At 38.2% G+C, this 16,840-nt stretch overlaps 1 protein-coding gene and 1 long non-coding RNA gene across 9 annotated transcripts in view; one reads left to right on the top strand and one right to left on the bottom strand.

Moving 5' to 3' along the window:
- SOX5 (SRY-box transcription factor 5) overlaps positions 1 to 16,840 on the top strand; it is a 1,038,078-nt gene that overhangs the window by 325,049 nt on the left and 696,189 nt on the right. The gene's annotated exons all lie outside the window — the stretch shown is intronic.
- On the bottom strand, positions 1,198 to 15,860 carry LOC129010813 (uncharacterized). Its single transcript, XR_008493062.1, has 5 exons — positions 15,808 to 15,860; positions 11,778 to 12,004; positions 11,347 to 11,454; positions 8,549 to 8,605; positions 1,198 to 1,341 (listed from the first exon to the last, which is right to left on the bottom strand). It is a non-coding gene; the product is annotated as an uncharacterized LOC129010813 (long non-coding RNA).

Genomic DNA, 16,840 nt, shown 5'->3' with positions numbered 1-16,840 from the left:
CCACTCAGAACCTCTTCTGAACAGCAATTGTAATGCAATATTGAATGATGATATGTTGGGATTCTGAAGGTTGTTACCTTTTTGTCTCACCCTGACCAAAATGTGGTATTTCTATTGTAGTTAATATATCAACAGATGCTTATAAATAAAAGGCAGATCTATTCATTTGTCAAACCTTTGTTAGCTCTTGTGGCCTACACGTTAATGAACAATTGGGAAATAAAATAACGTTGGGAGAGGCAGTTTATATGTGATTAAGCCTTTCTATTGTGACATTGAATGTGAGAGATGGGCAGAAGTCCTGCTTTGGAGTACACTTTAACATGCCATGTGCAAAATGGGAATTAGGTTGCTATTGTGTTGAAAGCAAGGTGCATTATTTGGATTATGTAAGCTATGTAGGATCTAAGAGGACAGAAAAGAAGGTAGAAATTGAGAGCCCAGGCAGTAGGGTTCAAGCAGCATAACAAGTCAACTAATGGCAGTAATACTACTCTGTGGCCGGGCACTGTGGCTCACTCCTGTACTCCCAGCACTTTGGGAGGCCTAGGAGGACTGATGACTTGAGCTCAGGAGTTTAAGACTAACCTGGGCAACATGGCAAAACCCCATCTCTAAAAAGAATACAACAAAAAATAAGCTGGACATTGGTGGCATGTGCTTTTAGTCCCAGCTACTCTAGAGGTTGAGGTGGGAGGATCACCTGAGCCTGGGAGGTCGAGGCTACAGTGACCTGAGGTCATGCCAACTGTATTTCAGCCTGGGCAATAAACAAACAACAACAAAAACAAAAAACTCAAAAAACTACTCTTGTGAAGTGCCTAGTGCAGAGCATGGCTCCCTATAGATGAGTCTTATTTCTGCCTCCTCTTCCTTTTTACCTCCTTTCCTCTCTTTCTCTCTGCCTCTCTGCTATCCACCATGGAGACAAAAGATGTTCTATTTTACTCTTAAAGCGTCTTCATCTGTAATCCTTTCTTTCAGCAACTTTATGTTTTCTCAGAAATTTATGTAGTTGTGTCATGGCCCTTTATTATACAAAATTCTTTCTTTGTTATCCTAGAAGGAGCCTAAAAGTAAGAAAATAAATAATTTGCACTTGCTCTTTATTCTTGGTACCTTGATTATAGAGAGAGTTGTTCCTCTTCAGCTGAGGTTGCCAACATAGGGACCACTGGATCTGCTTCTCAGTTTCTCAGTTACCATGGCCCAGCAGGGGCCTGTCTGGGCTCTGAAGAGCACCAGGGATTCCTGGAGATGGAATCATTCTTTCCCTGGTCACTTTCCTGTGTGTTCTCAGAAGCTGCCACTGTCCTAGGAGATCATCATTTGTACTTGATGCTATGGAGAATTCATTGGAAATATTAGGCAAAGTTAATCCATAATGACTTCCATAGGCTATATATGTAAACAAGATAGTACATATAAAATAAGTAATTAAATAAAATAGTATATTATCAATAGCAAACAAAATAAGTTCATTATGTATGTTTAGAAAAATACAACTTGACTAATTCAAATATTTCATAATTGTTACCTTTTTCCTTATAAGATTGCTTATGAAAAAAAAAAAAAAAAGCCTTACGACTTGACTTCCAGGCTTGGAGTTTGTTCACATTTTAGATTAGATTGAATGAAATTACAAATTAAACTTTCGAAGAAAATTACAAATTAAACTTTAACTTCTGGTTTTTAGAATGCTTATTGTTAGTATCCAATAATCTACATACCTGAATAAAGCTTACATTATTAATGACTTTCATATTGATCAATTAAAGTTCAATTAATCAACTAAGGTTCATTTGGTTCCATATGACAGTGAACTAGCCAGGTGTTTTTCAAAAAGTTGTAGGATATTGGAGTATCCTAGTGCCCCAAACTTTAGAAGAGCAGGACTCAGGGCATGTTTTGGGAACTCTGTCTCAGGAAGTATTAAGGGATCCTTCTTTGGGATCCTTCTTAAGATACTAATCAAATGCCTTAGCTTCCCTGACTTCCAGTAGGGGCCTGAAATTTATGTATGCCCAATAACATTTATTCATACCCACTAATATGGTAAATTCAGAACATACATAAGCTGCTGGGAGTTGTATTCTGGAGTTGTTACATCAAAAATTATCAATTTCTTGGCAGCTTCTCATTTTCTAGTAGACATGTACACCTTTAATGATCAAAAGACCATAGCAAAGTTTCTTAATCTTTTCCCAACTGATGCTCTGTTTTAGGCTTCTAGAGGATTCACTGAGCATTCCAGATCTATATATATATATTTTTTGAGTTGTAGATACTGACCTATTTTTGAGGGGCTGGGATTGACCTTCCTCTCAGTGCCCCCATGTGTTTATTACTTTCGCCTGCACTCATGCCTTCAAGCCCCTCTACCGTGAATCATTACAGAAACACAGGCTAGAATCCCAATGGTTAAAGGCTGAAGAACTCGAAACAAGAATTGAATTCAATTCAACAAAGAATTGATGTCTTATTGCCAACCAAGTGCTTTGCAAATTTGAATTCAACTCTGCTTCTTGCTTATAATCTTTCCCTGGTTTCCACAACTGCATTTCAGAGTCTTTAATTAGAAGATAAGGAAACTGTAACGAAATAGTCCTGTGTACATCAGTCAGCCCAAGACTGGCCTTTGTGGTGGCAATTGCAGTGAATCAGAAATTAGCTGTTTGTGCTTCCTGGCCAATTTCTTCCATGCTAGCTTGCAACAATCTGGAATTGAAAACTTCTTCCTATGGAAATTCTAAATTTCAGCTTCACGGTTTCTCAAATTTACAGGTGGTAACTCCATATCATTAAGTTAATGAATTTAATGTGTAGTCTGATTGATGAACGTATTGGATTAGAACATCAAGCAACACCTCTCAGCACTAGGTACATAGACTAACAGATATGAGAAGAAGGACACAAGTTCTTTCACCTGATTCATCACTGTTACTTCTTTATTTAATTTATTTTTTTTGAGATGGAGTCTCACTCTCTTGCCCAGGCTGGAGTGCAGTGGCGCGATCTAGGCTCACTGCAAGCACCGCCTCCCGGGTTCACGCCATTCTCCTGCCTCAGCCTCCCAAGTAGCTGGGACTACAGGCGCCCGCCACCACGCCTGGCTAATTTTTTTGTTTTTTTTTTAGTAGAGGCAGGGTTTCACCATGTTAACCAGGATTGTCTTGATTTCCTGACCTTGTGATCTGCCCGCCTTGGCCTCCCAAAGTGCTGGGATTACAGGCATGAGCCACCACACCCAGCCTGTTACTTCTTTATTACTCCCAGAATGGATCGTGCAAAGTTGTCTATTAGTTACAATTTCCAGACTTTTGACTAATTAAAAGGAAAGTCTTGGATATAAGTAGCTTTATTTAAAAAAATTTAATTGTATTAGTCTCAAAAGCATAAACTAGATAAAGTTGACTATGGAAAATTAGAGATAGATGAGACTTAAGTATCATTAACATATAAAATCACTAGTTATAATGAAATTCATAAAAAATTAAGTACGTATAATAAAGGATACTTTCTTAAGAAGATAAATGTTTTGCCCTTCCTCTGGGTCTTATTTATGATATGGATTTGGCTATGATAATTACTCATAGTAGAAGGCACATTTTAGCTCAACCTTTTTCAAGATATTATTAGTCATATTAGTAGAGTACAAATTAATGTAGGGTTTCTATTATTTTGTTTTATGAGTTTTCATTTGTTAGTTGGTTCTTTAGTTTTGAATAAACCAGAAACTTTCCTTCACATATTTGAAGTCCAGTGACCTAGTCTAGTAATTGGAATAGATATGAACCAAAAATAAGCTTAGAAAATATTCAATTATTTTATTTACCTCTACTAATTGACTAGATATGAACCAAAATAAGCTTAGAAAATATTGAATTATTTTATTACTCTATGCCTCTGAGCTGCTAAGCTTTACTCATAAGATAGCTCTAATGTCATCTTTCATAGGCTATATGATTGTCTGAAGCTTGAAAAAAATGTTTTCCAAGCCACAGCAGAATAATGTAGCAAATCAGAAAGATGAAGGGCCATCCTGAAGTCTTTTTAGTGTGAGACAGTACAGAGGAGATTTTAAAAAGCAAAACAAACAAAACAAAAATCTCATGCAAATACTGCAGGCGTAATAGACTATTCCAGTTTATTGCAGTGCAGGGTTCTGTCATCCTCAGCACTGTTGACATTTGGGTTAGATAATTCTTATGGGGAAGAAGTTGACCTGTGTGTTTTAGGATGTTTAGCAGCAATCTTGGCTTGTGCCTACTAGATGCCACAAGCACCCCCTCTCACTCCCACCTCACTTGGGACAAACAAAATTGTCTCCAGACTTTGCTAAAGGTCCCCTGGGCAGGGGCAAAATTGACCCCTATTGAGAACCATCACTGTAGCATTTAACAACTCTAAACATTAAGAATCCTTCAAAATATAATTGTGGTATTTCTTAGCATAACTATAAGCCATCAAAAGATGTCATTCTGGCTGGCGTGGTGGCTCATCAGCACTTTGGTAATTCCAGCACTTTGGGAGGCTGAGGTGGATGGATCACCAGAGGTCAGGAATTCAAGACCAGCCTGGCCAACATGGTGAAACCCTATCTCTACTAAAAATACAAAAATTAGCCAAGTGTGGTGGTGCACACCTGTAATCCCAGCTACTCGGGAGGCTGAGGCAGGAGAATTGCTTGAATCTGGGAGGTGGAGGTTGCAGTGAGCTGAGATTGTGCCACTGCACTCCAGGCTTGGTGACGAAGATTGTTATCTTTAGCCCTCTCTCTTTAACATGATAGGTAAATATGTGATGTATTTTAGGAAGCTTTACATTCTACTGATTGAAATTTTTTAAAAATTGTGTTGTTTATATGGTAAATGTCAGTAATTTCAGAAATTCTGGCACACAGAATCCTTTAGATTCTTGTGCCACTGAAAAAATAAATGATCAAATATGATTTTGCAAAATATTTGCCTTCTCAATTATGCAGTGAAATATTATAGGTCCTCTGGCATGACCTTTTCAACTGATACTAAAATTATCTTTCTTTTCCCAAGCACACATTATAGAACAGTAGGCAGAAACTGCCCTAGCACAATAGGAAGTATGAGGAAGTTGGCCTCGGATTCCGTGTGTAGATTTGGACAGCCCAAACTGGATATGAACCAAGAGCTCATGAAACAAAGTTTCCCTAAAGATTGTTCTTGATAGTTTGGAAAGCAAGTTGTGCCTTTCTTTTATTATTTTGAGTACATTTTCCTAGATAAAAGTCATGGTACAAGTTCTGATCTTTGATCTGTTCATCCTCAAGCATGTTGAAGACACATGATTCTATTATCCAGCTTGTTTTCTCCTGGGATCTATTAAAAAACCTGTCTGGTTACTTAATGCCAAATATGCACATGGGTCTTCCTTGTGCTGGCTGCATCATATCCCAGTAGGGACAAATAGCAACGTTGACAGTTTCATTCACTGCAGTCTTATTTTGGATGTCCCAAATTCAGAGAACTCACAAACCTTACCAACTAAGTGTTGCCTTCTAGAAAACCCTCATTTGGAAAGACAACTGTGTGGGTAGATTGTCCAAAGCTAACTTAAAGTTTGCTTACACAAAGGTATGTGCAACTTTGAAGTCTGACTTGCCACTTAAATTTAACTTTTTCCCTTTTCCACATTTTCACAATTATTCTTTGATCCTCAATTCTGTAATTGTGCCTCTGTTTCCTTAACATAATTTTAGTTCATTGTATTAAGCTATGGTTTCTGTGGCATACTTTTTGCTTATTAATTTTTCTTTATATTTGTTTTGTCTTCATAATCATCTACAATTTTATAATTTGTATTGATTAGCTTTTCTTGGTGTGCTTTTTATATTTTCATTGTTATTCACATTATTATATTGGTTAGGATGTTCTCTAAAGTTTTTAACCCTTATCCTATTTTTCTTGCATTTATTTAAACATTATCCATTTTCTCATTTCGTTTGTGTGACTATTATCTTGTATTTTCTATTGGTTTTCATATTTTTGTCTTTCATCATGAAGTTAGGCATAAGAGGGAACAGCTGTGAAATCTATGCTCTGAGAACAGTTTCTGAATATTTTACTGCTTCAATCCCCTAAAGCCTACTCAAAAACTTCAGGTGTCAACAACTCAACTTATACAGGAGCCAGATGGACTGGTGAGGACTGGGATGAACCCAAGGGCTATGTGTTTTTATCACGTGGTGGCTTCCATTTAATACCAGTAGATTGCTTCCATGTGGAAGGGTGGGCATAGCATTGACAGATCATCCAAGTTTCTTTTTTAAGTGTCAGAAGTATGGATATTATACGGAATGTCTCAATTTCTAAATAGTGGAAAATACTTTTTAAAAAATGTGAACATTACTTAGGCCGGACAGAATACCAACACAGTGAGTGGTATGCAGGTACTTCTCAAAGCTATTGCAGTGACCACGAAAGCCAGGTTACATACGTTTTTCCCTTGCCGAGATATCTAACCAATAGAATTATTCATTAAATCAGGAGGTTTGACTCATATCAAGTCATTCTTAGAGCCTGAAATCAGCAATATTTGGCCTGCCTTTCTGTCTTGGGGCATGTCTCTAGCAACTGTGATCTTAATGATCAGGATTATTCCCTTGAAGGATTCTTCCTTGTCTCAGGAATAGATTTACTTTCTTATTGTTGGTTAATCGAATCCTGAAAGTATTAAGTATTAGTATGCTTCTCTTTGTGTCAAGAAATCGTTCTTACATCTTTACAGCCATAAGTGTGGCTCTGTCATTGTTCTTTGTTATTTTGATTTTGTTGCTACCTATAGAACTCTTGTTAAATGTAAGGAAATTTCTGGAGTTATCCCCATATTTCAGAAGCTCTGAAAGGTTAGCAAAGTATATTAAGAATTTTAGAGAATATTGTGTGAATAGAATGTTACATAAACAGGAAGATGAAAATTGATGAATGAAGTAAAAAATAGGTAAGCCATTACTGTCTTTGGAGAAAATATGGTAAGCCTGCTCACAAGATACCATGGTAGGTGGACAGGGAAAAAAAAGAAAAAACACAGGTGAATGAAAGGCAAGATGGAATCATCTGAAGTGGATTTTAGAAAGTGATTGTTCCTAGATTGAGTTACAAATTTGTTCAGAAAGTTTGAAGATAATTATAAAATCACAAAGAAATTGGTAACCCTAAAGTAGATTCCTAGCTTCTGAATACCTTTTGTTTTGGATCCAGCACTGTTCTAGGAACAGTTCAGGACAGTCAAACTGAAAGTAAATGGACTTTTAAAAAATACTTTGATATATATCATTCAACACTCAAAACAGCCCTATGAAGTGATCAGGAGAATTATCATCTTCAAGGAAACTGAGACCAAGTAGAGTACATAATGCTTTCAAAGACACACAGTTAGTTTTTAGGTGGAAGGAATATAACTGTGGGCCCTTTCATTCCTACTCTTTTATGCCATTCTGCCATATCAGCATTGGTAACCGGCATAGTTGTATCAATCACAAAACGTGGTGAGGAATCCCTTACTCTTTGTGAGTATATGTGTAGAGACATTAGATAAGTTTCTCAGTAACCGACAGTGTATCTTTCACTTTGTTTTGGAGTTAATCTTTAATACTGGTTAGAATGTACAAGCAGCTAATGGTAAAACTCTAGCCTATACTTCCTTTTGATTGTATAGCATTTTCAGTTGGTTGAACCATATGCTTAAGACTTTTTTCCCCCTAGAGTTGAGTTTATGATTGAGCTTAGCAAAATCTAAACCCTTCATATTAGATAGGTGAGAAGTAAGAAAATCAGTCACAAAACAGTCCTGGGGGATTTGCTTGTTTCATCCATTTGCAGAGTTTCCACTGATTATTCTAAACATGTGAGTTGAAAACAGGAAAGAGATCCTTGTTACTGAAGTTTAAAAATAAAATAATTCTAGTGTGGTCATATTAACTGAAATTTGAAGAGCAAGAGCAGCTCCTCTGAATAATGGCTCTCTTCATCTACTGGTCCATCTCAAAGTAAGAGCTTCAACATGAAGTAACAAAGGTCAGAGCTGCCTTTCTGTGCACCTTTTTGGTTCTCTTATTTCTTCTCTTAATCCTATTGAAACCTGTGATTTAGATAACGGAAAAGCTCCTGATTTGAATTCTGCAAAAACAGGGAATGCAAAATGAGGACCATGTTCTTTACTAGTCAGGTTTTGTTATTCAGCTGTCCTCTCAATTTTCAGTGCCATTTTTTACATTTATCTTGTCAAGAAGCAGGGAAGAATAAGAAGTCAATATCATGACTATGTGCTTTTGCTATTGACATGATATTTATGTACATTTATATGAAAGTTACCAGGAAACCTCTGAAAATTGCAAAATTTGAGCTTTGTGTCAGGGCATGGTTCTTGTGTTTTACAGTGATCTAAGAGGATATGTTACTCCTGGAACGGTGTTGGCTTTGTTTTCCTTTGTTTTTATCATCTTCTAGTTTGAACCCTGATCTTAAGTGTGAAAGTTCAACCTGACAGTTTGTCCATTTTCTTTCATTCCAACCTCTTCTCTCTCTCCTTCCTGGGAGTCCCTCTCTTTCTCCAGCAGGTTGCACTTTTCCTGGGAGTAAACAGAAGACGTTACGTATATTAACACTGAGCTGGGGTACAATGCGCTTGGGTGTGCTCCCTGTGCAATTCCCTGGCAGTCATAAATTAATTAAAAGTAGACAGGAACCACAGAAAAAGAAAGTTCTCCGTTTTTCTCCCCCTTCCCCAGCTTTTTTTTCTTTTTCTACCGGTAAATAGCTAGTTCCTTTGTTCCTGGCTGCACTATTTCATTTCTGCCATCATTGTCCTCATTGTTCTCAGAAACAGGAGGGGTCTGGGCCAGGAGCAGCAAGGTCTCAGCTAATGACGGGAAGTCTTTAAAGTTTGCGCTGCATTTCATCTTCTCTGTGGGAGTTTTAGGACGTATCCAGTGTTTGATCCCCACCGTGCAACTTTGCTTCTAGTTAATTAACAGATCCCCCATTACACACTCTCATCTAGAAGCACATGGGAGGCCTATTGGGAGGTAATTCAAGGCCAACCTGAGTGATGGCAGGAATTAGAGAAATCAGTTGTTTTAGGGCTAATGTTCAGGAAAGAAAGATGTCCCATTTTAGGGATCTCATTTGAAATTTTTGATGATTTCTCTTTTCTATTAAAAAACAAGATAGGGGAACTGTTTTGTCCACATAACCTTATGATGACCATTGAGGGCAGTTTGAGCTTAGAACTCTTTATAACTGCCTGGAATAAAAATAAAAAGGAAAAAGAAAGACAATATTATCAGATGTGGCAATATTAACAAGAATTTTGTTCTCCCTTTTATTGCTAGCGGTCTTTTTCCTGCCCAGCCTATTAGCCGGGTCACAACCATCCATAGCAACTTTTTCAGGGCACACAAGGCGGAATAGCTGGCAGGGACATGTCAGTGGCTCATTTTACAGCCAAGGCTGAATTATATACTTTGTTCTTGTGTTGTTGCTTTTGTTCCAAGGGTGTCAAAGTGATTTACAAATAATAAATGACATGGCTCAATATTAGGATCCCTTCCTCTTCTAGTCTCTTTCCAGATGAACATTGCAAAACAAAGCATATTTACCCAAAGTTAGAAGTTAGCATATGAGTGCCAAGAAAGCAGCCTCTGCTTTTCCTGACCATGGTTAGCCCGGGTTTTGATGGCCTTTGAAAAGGGAATGCCTTGTTTATTTTTTTTTCTTATGCTTCTACAGTTTCCCCAGCCCTATGAGCAATGACCCCCTTTATCTAATGAATTAGGAGCTACTCCTGCCTTGCAATTCTCAGTTCGACACTTGGCAATGAGAATCAAACCGGGGCTATTTAGTGCAGCAGTAAATGGCCCGCCACATTAGCCCCCTGGCATGCTAAGCTATTAGGTTGTTTTACTGTTGTTAAAGTTACATTTGTTAGGTGGAGTTGCTGCCCTTCCACACAAACTCAGCAGTGCCTGATGCTGGTGGAGGCAGTACGTGTACAAAACGTGTGCCATCTACAACCCAAGCGGTCAGGCGGTGTGACTGCACTACAGATAAGGAGCGTTCTCCTGTCTGCAAAAGTGGGAACATGGATTGCTGTAATTTTTAAAACGAGAGATTGGGGTTGTGGGGAGAACCACTGGACAGTCATGGATCTTGCACTTTGTTGTGACTAAACTAATTATATGGGCTCGATTAACTATTAATTTATAGCGGTTCTTAAGTGAACCACTAATTGTCAGAATGCCATGGAGAAGGAAGGCCAGGGGTGAGAGGCACCAAATAAGCTGGTGTGGTCTTCTGCAGCAGGCCAGCAGCCAGTGCCGCACACCCACTGGAAGCTGGGCAGAATCCCGAGGAGTTGAAAGATTAGCATGGAAATGAAGGAGAAATATTCAGGGTGCTTCAATGGTATGTATGTGGGGTGTGTGCATGCATGCATGTATGAGAGAGACAGACACACACACGCACACACATGCACACACACACAGAATATTTCTGCAAAGAAAGGAAGATGCCAGTACTATATAGCTCCATGCAGCCAGCTTGCAGGGTTGAGTTGGCATTTGGTAACTTGGTAGCGGCTGCCAGTGTGTGTGTGGTGGGAGAAGAGGGAATAGACAACAAGAAAAACACATAGAGCTTAAAAAAAGATGTAAAATGATTCACTTCATGCCATATGGAGAAAAATGTTGTCACAAAAATAAGGCCAAAAAATAGTGCCAGGTTAGACTTTTAGTTCAAAAACATATGTATAATCATCCCCATGAACATGAATTTTAATTAGTATTTTGATAGAGAGAAACCAGATATTTTTTTAACCTGCTCTGTTCTTGTTTTCTGTTCCTCTCCCAGTTTTAGCCTCCATTAAACATTCATATACTGTATGTTTTGTGTCTGTATGAGGAAAATGCTTTATCCCTGGATTGGTGGGAATGCAAACATCTTGGTTTTCTGTGGCATACAAAATATCTTCCCAGTGGAGCTCGAAAGCAGAAGCTTATCACAGGGAAATCTAGAGCTCTCTCTGAGACCCAGGCACACCAGGGAGGAAGGAAGCCATATGCCTTTCTCTTTGTCAGTGGAGACATCTGCACCCATTCGGTTCCCCAGATCCACTCTTCACACCCATCCACATCTCATCTCTCTGGGATGCCTTTTAAACATGAAATAAGTTTTGTATGTATGCATATTATTATGTGACAGGGCAGTTTTGGGGAAAATGGATGATCGTGACTACGGAGACTTTAAAAAATGGAACATGAAACTTATTAGTAAACTCTGCTTTTATTTTACTTATAAGTTACACAATACCTACTTCTTAAAGAGGATTTGAGATGACAGTACTCATCGAAGGATACCGTGCTGAATTATCTGCCCTTAGCAAAGCTTTTCCCACTTTAAATGAGGTGCTTCGATTAGTGCCCTATATGTGATAATTAGATGATGAGACAGCAAAATGCTGATATTAGCAATGATTTTGCTGCTTAGGAGGCCATTCACACCCCAGGTTCCCTCACCGCCCCCCACCAAAAGAATGCAGGTGAATCAGGTATTTGTATTATAAATGATACAAGTGAATTTTAAAACCTGGTATTAACAGTCAATCAAATCTTGGTGCAGAAGCATTAACCTATTTCACATTCTTTAACAGAACCTCTGAGCTTTCCTCTCACCATTAGTGATATTTCAGTCCACTTCAATGGTAAAAGGAAAATCAACAATGGTCTTAGAATAGGTAAATTTCACCTCCCACGTAGAGTCTCTCAGAGATTTCTCAGACTTTTGTTTTTGGCAAACATGAACACAGACGTTCTTCATTTCTCTCCTCTTCCCTTCCTGGGGAAGCTCTGGTCCGTTCAGTTAGAATAATATGTCCCCCAGGCGCTTGTTGAGGACACCCCCTTGGTGCTGGCAGGTTTTTCTGGGCTTGCTGTCTGACCTCTGCTTTTTCATCAAAGCATTAGTCATCATTCCTGTAAGGGTTACAACAACAGAATGAATGTGTTACTTGGACACACAGCAGCCTCAAGCCACAAACCAGGATGCACCCTGTCCATTACATAGGAACTGCAGGAAAGGTGGTTTTTACCTCATCTCCAGCCTGTCTCATTTTCTGAAGAGTAGGAAAAAGCTATTGCTAAATACACCTGCCTGCCTTCAGAACTCTAAATCAGGCTTATATTTGCTGAAAGCGATCCCCAAGCTCTTGTGTCAGACTGCTGTTGGATCTAGTAGATTTATTTATTCATTCATTCATTCAATCACTGTTTTGAAACCCCTAATATAAGTTCTAAATTTAAAGAAAGTTAAGAGTTGTTTCTTGCTACAGAAGTATTTGTACAGGCCGGGCGTGGTGGCTCACGCCTGTAATCCTAGCACTTTGAGAGGCCAAGGCGGGTGGATCATCTGAGGTCAAGAGTTCAAGACCAGCCTGGCCAATGTGATGAGACCCAAACTCTACTAAAAATACAAAAATTAGCTGGGCGTGGTGGTGGGTGCCTGTAATCCCAGCTACTCCGGAGGTTGAGGCAGGAGAATTGCTTGAACCTGGGAGAAAGAGGTTGCAGTGAGCCGAGATCGCGCCATTGCACTCCAGCCTGGGGGATAGAGTGAGACTCTATCTCAAAATAAATAAATAAATAAATGAATAAATAAAATAATGAGGAAGATCTCTATGCACTAATATGGAGACATTTCCAAGAAAGATTGTTAGGTGGAAATTTTAAAGAAAACTTCAAAAGTATATATGGAATGCTGTCTTTTGCATAAGAAAGAAGGGCACGTAAGAATAAATACATACATTTGCTTGTTTCTGCAATAGTACAGGAAGTATAAGCCTTAATCAAGAAAATAATAATGTATATTGTGTGGGGGTGAATGAATAAATGGGATGGGGATGGAAGTGAGTCCAGAGTTATCTTACATGGTTTATTTTTGAACCATGAGAATATCATATATGTTTTAAAAGTAAATTTTGATCGAAGATGAGAACATATCTGAGATGTTAGATATTAACTTGGATGGAAAGCCAAATGGTAATCATTGTTAATGGTACTTCAGGCCAATACTCTCCTAAAGAACAAAGAGAAGTGAAGGGGGAAGCACTTAAGAGATTGATTCCTACTGACTTGTACATATTACTGGTACTATCCCACTATATTTAGTACTTAAACTTTACGTTTCTTTGATTCCCGCAACTAACAGGAATTCCTTCTCCCTTTCTCCTACCACCCCTTTTGGCGAGAGAGGAGAATAAATGGAACTATTAATCATTTTTTCTACTTTTACAATTATAATTTGAGTCAGTGATGTGATTTCTTATATATTCTGGGAAGAGGGGATATAGAATCTGTGCAAATTATTTGCCGGTTTATAAGTCATTACAATCATTAAAAATATAACACCATTATAGGAAATATTACTTGCTTCCTAATGAACCATATTGTCTTTCCCCTTTAATTTTTATTTACAACATCAACAATGACAACGATGTACAGTTTTCTACTAATGTGTAACCAGATCCCCTGAGTGTGTAGCATGTGCTTTTGGAGTTAACTATTTTGGAAACAAGAAATTAGCCATTGTTGAAATTATTTTAAGAAAATGAAATATAACTCTAAGTGGGGGAAAAAAATCTCTGGTAATTGTTAATCTACTCAACTAATGGCTTTTCCTGCCGCCCAAAAGTTTTAAAGTTTCAAAGCTTTTTCCAATTTTCTACCCTAAATGACTTTATTTTTTGGGTTGTTATAGTGCTTTTATGAAACAAAGATGTGACTGTGTGTATCATTGAAAAATTGGCTTGTATTGGACCTCCTTTAAGCACTGAGCTTTTAAAAAAAATTACTGGTAGGAAAGCTGATTTTGGTGATGGGTTAGGTATAACTAGAGATTCATGTTCTCAAATTTTGGTCCTGACATTCCCTTCCACCTGAGCGAAGGAAAGAAAGCGGGGGGTATGTATGTGTCACAATGAGGTTTATACTTTTTATCTGGGTAGAATTTGTGTTCGATATAACCAAAATGTATGAATACCTACTGTGTGTCTAGCACTTGAGTAATTTCTTTTATCCAATGACCTTATAATTAAATAAGCAAAATTTCACCCAGGGGAGGCAGTCTGAGAATTCACCACACTAAATAGAAAACTAGAAGATGGGATAATGCTGTGTAAAGAGAGAGTGAGCACCCTGTGTGTTTCTAAGGAGAATGGAAGGAATTTATTCAGCCTAAGTAGCCTCTGTGTGGGTAAGGTTTTAGTTATGAGATAAATCAATGACCACAATATTAAATAAGTCATACCATTGCACTTATCAGTGCTCATGCAGTGACATAGTGAAAAAAATAATGAAGTAGAAACATCAGTTCCCTATATCAAAAGCTATGAGATATAAATGCTCCCAGCCAAAGAAGGCAAGATCTGGAAATTTTTAAAAATGTGGATATATAGAATAAATATGCAACCCTCCTGATAATGTTGGCTGATGAAGTGAAATTCACCAACTGTAATTCTGGCACAGAGAGACACACATAGTGCCTGCATACACACACACACCCACACACACACACACACACACATACATCCTCAGAATATTCTTAATCATTTGCTATCTTATTTACATTTCATTTGCTAGAGTAAATTCTATCATTTGAAGTTTTAAAAAATATATTTCATTATTACTTAAGCAAAAATAAGGATTAATGTGATTGGCTTTCAAATAGCTTATTACCATTCAAATACTCTCTAGATAATTTATATTTAAAAAGGCAAAAAAAAAAAACAACAAAAAACAAAAACTGTGTCAGCTTCCGAAACATTCTAAATGGAGACTTAGCTCTAAGTAATCAAAATTGCTTTAGTTGTGCAGAGCAGCATTAAAAGCCTTGTCCACTAATTGAGTGAAGCGGCACAACTGAAGCAGCCTTGTCCCTCATTAGATGATCTTGCAGGCACTGTTTGTCATCCTGGGTTGCCGGGCTCAATCTAATAGTACTGCTGGCTCAAATTAATGGTAATTCGTTATGACACACTATGTCCTTCCAGCGAAACAACAATGCGAAGCCAGTGGGGCATCTGTCTACCACTGCTGCTTCTTGATCTCTTTCCTTTCCACTTTAGTTCAAGCGACCACCTTTGCATAATGCTTCTAAGTTCTTTAGCTAACTGGTGATTGGAGATGCCACCTGCCTGAAGAATCGCGTCCAGTTCTCTACCAGTAGTGTCACAGAAAAAGCATCTCTAACAATAGGTCGAGTCAGTCTGAAACGTGAAGACATTTTCTAACGGAAGCAAAACTCATTCGTTTGTGTATGTTTCTTGTTTTTTGTTTTTGTTTTTTTTTTTTGAGATAGGGTCTCACTGTATTGCCTGAGCTAGACTGCAGTGGTGTGATCATAGCTCACTGCAGCTTCAACCTTCTGGGCTCAAGCGATCCTCCCACCTCAGCCTCCAGAGTAGCTGGGACTACAGGCACATGCCAACATGCCTGGCTAATTTTAAAATTTTTCAGTATAAAGATGGCCTTGCTATATTGCTCAGGCTGGTCTCAAAATGCTGGCCTCAAGCAATCCTCCTGCCTTGGACTCACAAAGTACTGGGATTACAGGTGTGAGCCACTGTGCCAGGCCTGGGACTTCTTTTGGAATGTAAATACCTCACTTGTATCTAATCATGGGGAATATTAATAAGAAATCTGGAGATATGGTGTTCATGAATGTGATGTAAATCCAAAGATAATGAATATTTTCTGACTCTTTGACTTTGGTTATTCAATACCTTTTGGAGGAAACTTCATGTTTATATGATGAGCATTGCTGTTCAGAATGCTGCTTTTCTATTCTTAAGAGCAGGCAGAATGCTGGAAAATGTTCTAACAGTGATGCAATCAGCCATTTCCTCCTAGCAACTCTAAACTGTGTTTGTACCAATCAGTTTATTGTGTTCATTCAAATAATTTCATCTGTCTGGAAGGATGACTCAACTCAACACATGAAGAAACATCTAAATAATATCTGGACATGGCTTTTCATTTGAAATCCTCGAATTACCCATGAATAGAGAAAAGGTCACATATATTGACCAGTTGACTCTGCAGTGTTGAAAGTGGTGATGCTTAGTCAGTATGGGGTGCCGGACAGTTGTATCACCCACTGTTTTCCCAAGGTTCAGTCTTAGTCTCACTGTAGGGTGTCTATTCCAAGCAATATGGGCACAGTGTGATTTTAACAATGTTAAAAGCCTGCCTACCACCATACCATGTATTGTTTGAAATCCCACAATTAGATTCAATCCTTTGGGCTATATATTTTTTAAATGTTTCTTAGCATAATCTAATTGCTTGGAAGAGCTAATATATTACAACTAGTTATCAGTAATCATTTATTCACTTATTTAATGTTTATTTCTATTAATCCTATCCCCTCCCAAAACATGCTCTAACAAAATCCTTCAGTTCAGAACTAGTTCCCATTCCCTCATTTCGCGAAATTCTTGCATAAAACCTAGATATATCGCTTTTACATGGTAGTTTGTAACGTGCCTTGATGAACGCCTGCTTTTTCCATTAAATCTGCTCCACCCACATTCAGTCTTCACAATTTCAGCGAATAGTAATTCCATCCTTCTATTTGCTCATTTTAAGCATGTGGGAGTCATCCTTGACTCCTAGCTTTCACTCATACCCCCGTCCAGTCCACTGGCAAAACCTCTGTGCAGAAAAAAAAAAATCCACATTCACCACTGCTACTCTGGCCCAAGATAATATAAACCGTTGCCTGGAATATGAAAATAGACTCTACCCTGACCTACG

Source organism: Pongo pygmaeus, chromosome 10 (genome assembly GCF_028885625.2).
Source record: "Pongo pygmaeus isolate AG05252 chromosome 10, NHGRI_mPonPyg2-v2.0_pri, whole genome shotgun sequence".
Taxonomy (NCBI): domain Eukaryota; kingdom Metazoa; phylum Chordata; class Mammalia; order Primates; family Hominidae; genus Pongo; species Pongo pygmaeus.
The sequence above is the reverse complement of the archived record's forward strand: the minus strand, read 5'-3'. Positions and strand labels throughout refer to the sequence as shown.